Here is an 8,337-nt window from a genome sequence, read left to right on the forward strand (position 1 = left end):
GCCCGGAGGATCCCGCCACGTGTTCCGGCCAACCCGGGCCAGGGGGACCCTTCAGGGGGACCCTTCCCGCCCAGGCAGTGGTGCTGGAACAATGTCTAGGGTCGGGTGCTGGGAGCTGTTGATCCAAACTGTAAACTCTGTAGCTGATGGAAATGGAAACCACTTCAAGCCAGGGGGTGCGGCTGCACCCCCAGTACCCTTAGTTCCAGCATCTATGGGCCCAGGGCACCTTCTGTGCAGCGCCCCAAACAGGACACACAGGGAAGTCGGGGTGCAGATCCTGCTGCCCCTGGCAGCGGCACAGGGCCAGGCCCTCCAAGCAGTAGGCTTCACTCCCACACAAAGCTCAGGCTGGGTTTTATCAAACACAAAGTGGCTCACCAAAAAGAGCCCCCCAGGGTCTGCCCCAAAGCACCCTGCAGTCCGTGGAAAATATCCCACCATGGGCAGAGGTGCTTCAGAGATCTGGGCTGGAATAGCATCCTGCTCCCCCAGTGCCCTGCAACCCCTCACTGACAAACTGGGCATCCAGCTGGAGGAACAGACAGCTCAGGGGGCAGCAGAGCCGGGGAGCTGTCCATAGATCCTCTGGAGGTGCAAAAGCACAACTGGAAAATGTTTATGAGTCCTTTACATGTCAAACCCCACCCCCCATTTCCGGCTCTCACCGTGACAGCATGGCCGGGTTGCTTTCTTCTCTCTTCAGGGAGTCAGGGGATCATGGTCAGGGCCCACCCGTTTCCCCAGGAACTTGAATAAGGGGTTCTCCAAAGCATGAGCCTTTGCACCCAGCAGGACAGGCTCTCAGCGAGTTTTCCCAGTGAATTGCCACCTATGTTGGGTGACTTTGATGAGGAAGGAGCAGCCCCTCCAGTGCTGTGAAATGCTCTAAGCTCAGACACGTAGAGGCTGAGGAGCGGCCCCCACCCCATTACACAAGGTACTGTCCCCTATTCTTAACCATCATCCCTCTGGAACCATTCCCCCATCGCCATCCCTGGTAAGCGGGTGGGATTGATGCAGCAGAGATCGGGGACAGGCAGTATTCTCTAACTAGTAAACCGGATGGCAGCTTTAGAAGACTGGAACTGGCAGTAGATGTTGAGGAACCTTTCAAAGGCACGAGATGGGGCTTGCTTCACTTTACCCAGATTACATTTAGACTTGTCCCTAGATTCTGTTCCTGTGCAGAGGGCCTCCGCTTTGGTATATGCAAATGGCATTTCATCAATACCATTTGCCTTAGGCCAGGAGACTTGGCAGGGCTCAGCTATGTCCCCTATTGAGTCAGTGGATGGCTCCGGGCTGCTGGTACCAGCAGTATCCTGATATCTCTGGGATCAGAGTGGGTGACTGCTACCCACAGGCTCTCCCTGGGCCCTCCTGGTCAAGATGGGAAGCCTAGAAGGGCACTATTGTTCTCAGCTGCAGCAGGAGGACACGGGGCTCTGGCCAGCAGGTAGGAAGTTGATGCAGAGAGGTCACACAGGGACCTTGTTACTGTTCTTGCGCCTGGACCAGACTGGACAGCCCCTAGGCGCTGCACTGGATTTAATCTTCTAGACATCGTGCCAAAGGAACTTGCAGCTTTTGGTTTCTGGCACCCCTTGTAGAGAAATCCTCTCTAGTGTGCGACTGACTAGAGGAACCCACTGTGGGCTACAGCCTGGGGAGACTGGCGCTTGGAACACTACAGCGCTTGCCTCCAGGACCGTGGTGCACCCGGCATTCTCCCAGGCACCCAGGGACAGAAGTCCCGCAGCACTTGCAGGGACACCCGTGGAGGGGAGCTACAGTACTGGGCCCCCCTTGTGATAAAGACGCACTGTGACCCTTCAAGGAGCTGTTCGGAAAATAGATTCTAGAATGACACGACGCCTGGCAGTGGCTACAGTGTGGGCTTTGTGCCCTGACTCGGCCCGGCAGGAGTTACAACTCTGACACGTCTCAGCCTCAGCCGTACTCCCTTCTCTGGTCTGACACAGCAGCCAGCCTAGAACTAGTGATGAAATACGGGAACGACATCTACAATCCACATTGCCAGGAGGGCAGTGGGTTGGCTCAGCCCAGCTCTCTGTGCTTATCCTCCTCCTGTCATCTCCTGTCCCATCTAGTCTAACAGGACCACATCCATACTGCCTCAATTAGAGGGTCTGATGAATGGGGGGAGTCAGATACTAGCCTCCTGGGGTTCTCTCCTCCCATCACCATGGGAAGGACTGGTCCCCGATTGTGACGCTATCTGATTAAAATATGACCATATAGATCATTGTTGCAACCACTGTTATATATTTGCAACAAATCTTGTACAACAGTTGTCAAGTGAGGTGTCTTTAAAAAGGTTATGATTTGCTGGTTATGCTTATGCTATCTGTATGCATGTATCAGTTTTGTATTTGAAATTATGAGTATTGACTCTATACCTGTATTTCAAATGTTTGCTCCTGGGGTAACTAACAAGGTAGTTAGCCGGCACATCTTGGAGGGACTATTCAAACTGAGTGGCCCATCAAAAGGACACTTAACTCACAATGGACCCTGAGTGGACTGTCATGTAAACATGCTGTCTGGAGCATAATTAATGGCTTCCTGCAATGACTAGGCAAAATGCATGGACATATGACTTGCCCATGTGACTCCAAACTCCATCTTGTTGCTGTAATTTTCCTCAGTAAGAACAATGGGTTTCCCTCCACATGGCAGAGGATATAAAAGGCCCTGGAAACTCCTCCATTTTGCCTCTATACTGCTCCAGCCTTTGGAATGTGGACTTATACTAATGGGAGCATTTTAACCAATGGACTGAGGACCTTCCAATGGTTTGGAAGCAGTCAGAGACTTGACGTAAGCCAGCCGTTTATTCCATCACTGCTACAAGCCTGAACCAAGAACTTTGCAATTACTGTATGTAATTGATTCCATTTAACCAATTTTAACTCTCACCTTTCTTTCTCTCTTTTTATGAATAAACCTTTAGATACTAAAGGATTGGCATCAGCGTGATTTTGGGGTAAGATCTAAGTTATATATTGACCTGGGTGTGTGGCTGGTCCTTTGGGCTCAGAAGAACCTTTTATTTGATGAGACTGGTTGTAAAGAACCACTCACCTTTAAAGCCAGTGTTTTCAGTGGTAATACAAGAACTGGAATGCCTGAGGAAACTGCCTTTATGACTTCTTGTTAGCCACTGTGGTGAAACAGAACTTTACTTTCGTTGCTGGTTTGGTGTCTCCTATGGCGGATTAGCCACCAGTCTCGGGGTGTATCTGCCCTATTTCTCAGCAGTTCGTCCTCATTTTGGCATTCTCAGTTGTGACCCACAGAGGCACGGTTACACCGATGAAGCAAATGAACCTGCAGCGATGGAAAGTTCCTACTGCATCACAGGTGGAGGATAAGCACGGTAACCTCAGTGACCTGGAAGCTCTGCCAAGCAGGGCTGACAAAAGACAGAGCCGATTCTACCCCTGGGAAAATGCCTGGACTTTATCCATGGATTTTATAACTGACACTAGCTTCTCCCTCTTGCTCTGCAACATGGGCATGCAGGGCTTGTGCAGGGTAATCCCTCCCTGTTTGCACTGCAAAGGCATCTTTTCTTTTTCTTCTTGCTATATTTCTCTCTGTGTCTCTCTCCACCCCCTCATCATGGCATTGCTTTCTTCACCCTTCTGCTATTCCCCAACCTTCCCTTCACCCTGTTCTGCTCTATTGTTGTATTGGTGAGATCCGTCCCAGTTGATCATCGCAGAGTTACGTCGACAGTACTAAACTCTCACCAGGTTCATCTAGACCTGATGGCTACTTTGCAGAGTGCCAGGAAGGGTAACAAAGAGAAGAGAAGGAGAAGAGGAGCCTTTTGCTAGTGATGTTCATTGCGACAGCCGAGCAGAGCGGTCTGTTTAAGAGGCAATGTCTCACAGTGCATTCTAGAATGCACATGCATAGATAGATTGCTGTGTCACATCAGGGCAAGCATAAAGTTAGTGAGTGCAAAGTTGGAATCATCTGGTCCCGGGGGTCCTGAGATTCAGCCCCCCTCATTCTAAAATTCGTTAGCTTGTAGAATGGTTTATTACCTGCTGCTAAGGAAAAAAAAATATATATAGGCAGGGCCTGCCTGAAACTGACATCACACTGGGCTTCCTCCAAGCTCCTGAACGCCAGCAAGAGCCAGCTGCACAATGCAAGATTTTACAAGTTGTTACAATTTTTTCTGTTTCTGTAAAGTGGTGCCCCAGACTGATGCAACCCAGAAATCTAGTGCGCAATCAGGCTAGAAACAGAACTTGTCAGTTACAAGACCTATTTTCAGTGCTCTTAACTTCACAGGCACATTCAGATGGGCTTTAAAGTTGGCATGCCTGTTGCAGACCTGGCATACAGTTTGGGGAGCACATTTGAGGCTTTGGGGTGAGGGGCTTCCCCAAGAGACAGCCCCTCCCAAACAGCCTGATTTTACTTTTCAAAGTGTTCCAAAATGCATGCATGTAAGCAGGTTGCCCTGAAATTGCTGTGTCAGATCAGGGTCTGAGGTAGACAATAAAAAGTCTGAGATAAAGTCCCCGCTCCCTCCAAATGACCCGCTTTGAATGATCTAAGGGCTTGTCTACATGGCAGCTTAGCACAGGGCAAGGCAGAGTGCCAATCTACAGTGCACTAACCTGCCAAGTACTGTCCGGCCGTGTGGACCCTGCCACTGCACACTAAAATTTCATAGTGTGCTCTGATATAGTCCTGTCAATTTTAGTGCATGGTAGCAGGGTCCACACAGTGAGTTAGTTCGTGGCAGGCTAGTGCGCAGTTGTGAAATGCAGAAGAGAAGAGGGAAGCCCAATACGGGGAGGAAGACAGGATCTGGCAGGGCAAGGAAAGAGTGTGTGAACATTATTACATTGTATAGAGGGGAAAGCAGAAGGAGGGAGGAGTGAAAAAGGAAGGTGAAAAGAATGGACACAGGGGAGCAGAGTTGGTGGAAATAAGTGAACAGAACATACAATGAAGATGGCAATTAATAATCACTACAACTGGACAATTAATAACTAAGCAGCATGATCAAAGATTAATTCCTATCACAGTAACCTATCAATATCAGTGAGCCTGACATACTGCAGTCACTAGCTAGTACAGTTATTGAGCCGTTTTGCTGCTGCTGGATAAACAGGATTAAAGTGTAGATGCCCTTGGGGCAGGCGCAGTCAGCATGTTCGGGGCTGCCTGGGGAGATGGGGCACCTTGTGCTGGGTATGGCCCTGTGGTATCCAGAGGTGCTATGGAGCTGAGAGTGGGCCCAGCTCTCATGCTGGGGGCAGGAGCGCAACCAGTGAAGCAGCCTCATTGTTGATCAGTGGTGGGATTGGTGCCCAACACTGGCGTGTCCGTGGGGATGGGGTCCTTGGTTCTCAACTGGAGGTCTGGCCAGGAATGACTCAGGATCCCTGGAGCAGAGGGGGATCTCAGGAGGGTTATGGAAGGGGGATTGCCACAGGAAGGGCTGGAAATGAGAGTGGAGCAGGGATTAGGGCTGTCAAGGGGTTGTTTGTGGGGCAGGGTGGGACTGGTGGATAGGATGGCCTTGATCCGGATGCTGCTGGGAGTGGGCGTAGGTGGATGGGCAGGATGGTGGCCAGATCCTTACCCCTCTCTACACAGCCTGGCCATGGTCGCTGTGCCCCATCAGCAGCCCTACTTCCCCACACTGGGCCAGAATCCAGGCAGCTCCACTGAGTGGGGATTCCTTGCTGCTGGCTGCAGGAGGCTGAGGGAGTGTCAAGGGTTCTCCTCACCATTGGGGCACCTCCTTGTGGCTGCATCTGGGGGAACAGCACCACCCAGTCTGATGCCCCTCTCACACCCGCAATTACAGTGCTCCCTCTTCGTGGCCTGGCCCACCACCCAGGTCACTATGCGGTTTCCCCCTACCAGGGTCCCAACATCACTCCACAGGAACTGGCTCAGGCACTCTTCCAATTCACTGCCCAGACTGTGCCACTTCTCCAGCAGCTGGTAGGGGGACCCGAGCCTGCCCACTACTCCAGGTTCCCCCTAAGGGACTCTCAAATCAGCAGCCAAGGCCTGTACTGTTCCAAACCTTACTGGCATTTCCCTCAGCCTTTTCCTACTCCACCCTATCAGGCTTCTGCTCCACCAGCCTTCTGAGTAAAGCCTTCCTGCAGGACCTGGATCCCAGGGCTTCTATTCCCGCAACTGGGTCACCTCCTTCCTTTCCCTCTATAAGCCCACAGAGTGACTGCAGTCCCCCTGGCTGCGTCTGCTCTTGCTCTTCCTCCCTCCACCTACCCCAGCCCTGCCTGCTCAGCTGGGCCCCATCTGCAGTCAGAGGTTGTCTATCTATCTAGTTCGTTAGCCCCAGCTGAGCCACATTAACCCTTTCCAGGCTAGTCTGGGGTGAACACCCGCACACAGGGAAGGACAATGTGCTGGGATGTCCCTAAGGGTTCAGGCAGCCACGGTCAGGTTATGGCGCCCTGAGGAAAAGTGTCGACTCCTCTCCACATTTCCTGTTTTGTCTGTGGTGGGGTTTTGGACTGCAGTTCTCCTGTGCCCACCAGGAAACCACGTTTTGTGTGTGTAAATCAAAACCGGTGGCCAGATACTGGGGAGGAAGTTGCGGAGGGTATATAAAAGATTACAGGACAGATGTGCAAACTCTGGCTTCAGCCCCGGATTAAGTGATACTAATTACAGGCAGGGCAAAGAAAGCCAGAGTCCATCATTCACAGGGCCAATTACTGTAGGCACCAAAGGTAGGTTACAAAGATAGGAAGGTAGGTAGGTGACAAAGATTTAAGTTTCAGAGTAGCAGCCATGTTAGTCTGTAGCCGCAAAAAGAACAGGAGTACCACAAGTCCTCCTGTTCTTTTTAAAGATTTAAATGCTGCTCTCAGAGAAGCTGAATGCCTCCGAGAGATTACCTGGGTGGGAAAACAAGCGCCCCCCCCCGGAAGATGCTGTCACATTGATGGGGGCAGGGAGCAGCCAGATCACCGTGGAATTTTAAGCAGGGGGAATGGGTTTATTCTCGCTCCAATTTAACTGCACACAAGGCGTGAAAAATGCAGCAGGCTCTGACAGGGATGGAAAAGGTGGTCTCCTCCCTCCTACCTAGGAGGTTTTTGTCAAGAAGGCACTTTTCTGTTTTCACACAGTGGCAGTGGGCACAGCCCAGCTGTACGGGTTGCCACCTAGGGTGACCATATGTCCTGTTTTGGCCGGGACAGTCCCTTTTTTAAGCCCTGTCCTGGTCATCCCGACTTTGTTAGCAAAAGAGACAAATGCCCATTTTTGCCCTCACCCACTGATCATCATGGAGGAACATTTGGGGAGGGGGGAGCCAAGTGACTATGCGGGTGGCGGGGCTCAGGCTGTCTGCCCCCGGTGGCATAGGACTTGGGCGGTCAGCTCCAGCCCCGGGCAGCACAGGTCTTGGACGGTCAGCCCCAGCCCCAGCCCTCGCAAGGCTTGGGCAGTCAGCCCCGGGCGGTGCGGGGCTCGGACAGTAGGAGAACACTTCAACCTCTCTGGCCACTCAGTAACAGATTTAAGGGTGGCAATTTTGCAACAGAAAAGCTTCAAAAACAGACTCCAGCGAGAAACTGCTGAGCTTGAATTAATATGCAAACTAGATACCGTTAACTTGGGTTTGAATAGAGACTGGGAGTGGCTGAGTCATTACACATATTGAATCTATTTCCCCATGTTAAGTACCCTCACACCTTCTTGTCAACTGTCTAAATGGGCCATCTTGAGTATCACTACAAAATTTTTTTTCTCCTGCTGATTACAGAACATCTTAATTCATTAGCCTCTTACTCCACCTTTTCATATTCTCCATATGTATATATATATCTTCTTACTATATGTTCCATTCTATGCATCCAATGAAGTGGACTGTAGCCCATGAAAGCTTATGCTCAAATAAATTTGTTAGTCCCTAAGCAGCCACAAGTACTCCTGTTTTTATTGCGAATACAGAGCAACACAGCTGCTACTCTGAAACCTGAAATGAGTCCCACATGGTGTACCATTTTTGCTTTGGGAAATATAGTCACCCTACACCCATCCCAGTTTGGGCAAGGGGGAAGGGAATGGGACACTTAGAGCAAAGCTTGGAAAGGGCTGGCCCGGCTGTGAAGCCATTGGAGAAGGGCAGGACTTCTGCCGTGGGCCAATTCCTCACTGGGCAAGAAGTGAGCCGATACGGACCCTCTATTGTTTCCATAATAAATCTTGGAATTCCAGGGAGATTCCCGAAGACTGCTAAGGTGGTGCCAATATTCAAACGGAGCAAGCAGGATGACCTGGGTAACTATTGGC

This window comes from Caretta caretta, chromosome 10 (genome assembly GCF_965140235.1).
Source record: "Caretta caretta isolate rCarCar2 chromosome 10, rCarCar1.hap1, whole genome shotgun sequence".
In the NCBI taxonomy this organism is placed as follows: domain Eukaryota; kingdom Metazoa; phylum Chordata; order Testudines; family Cheloniidae; genus Caretta; species Caretta caretta.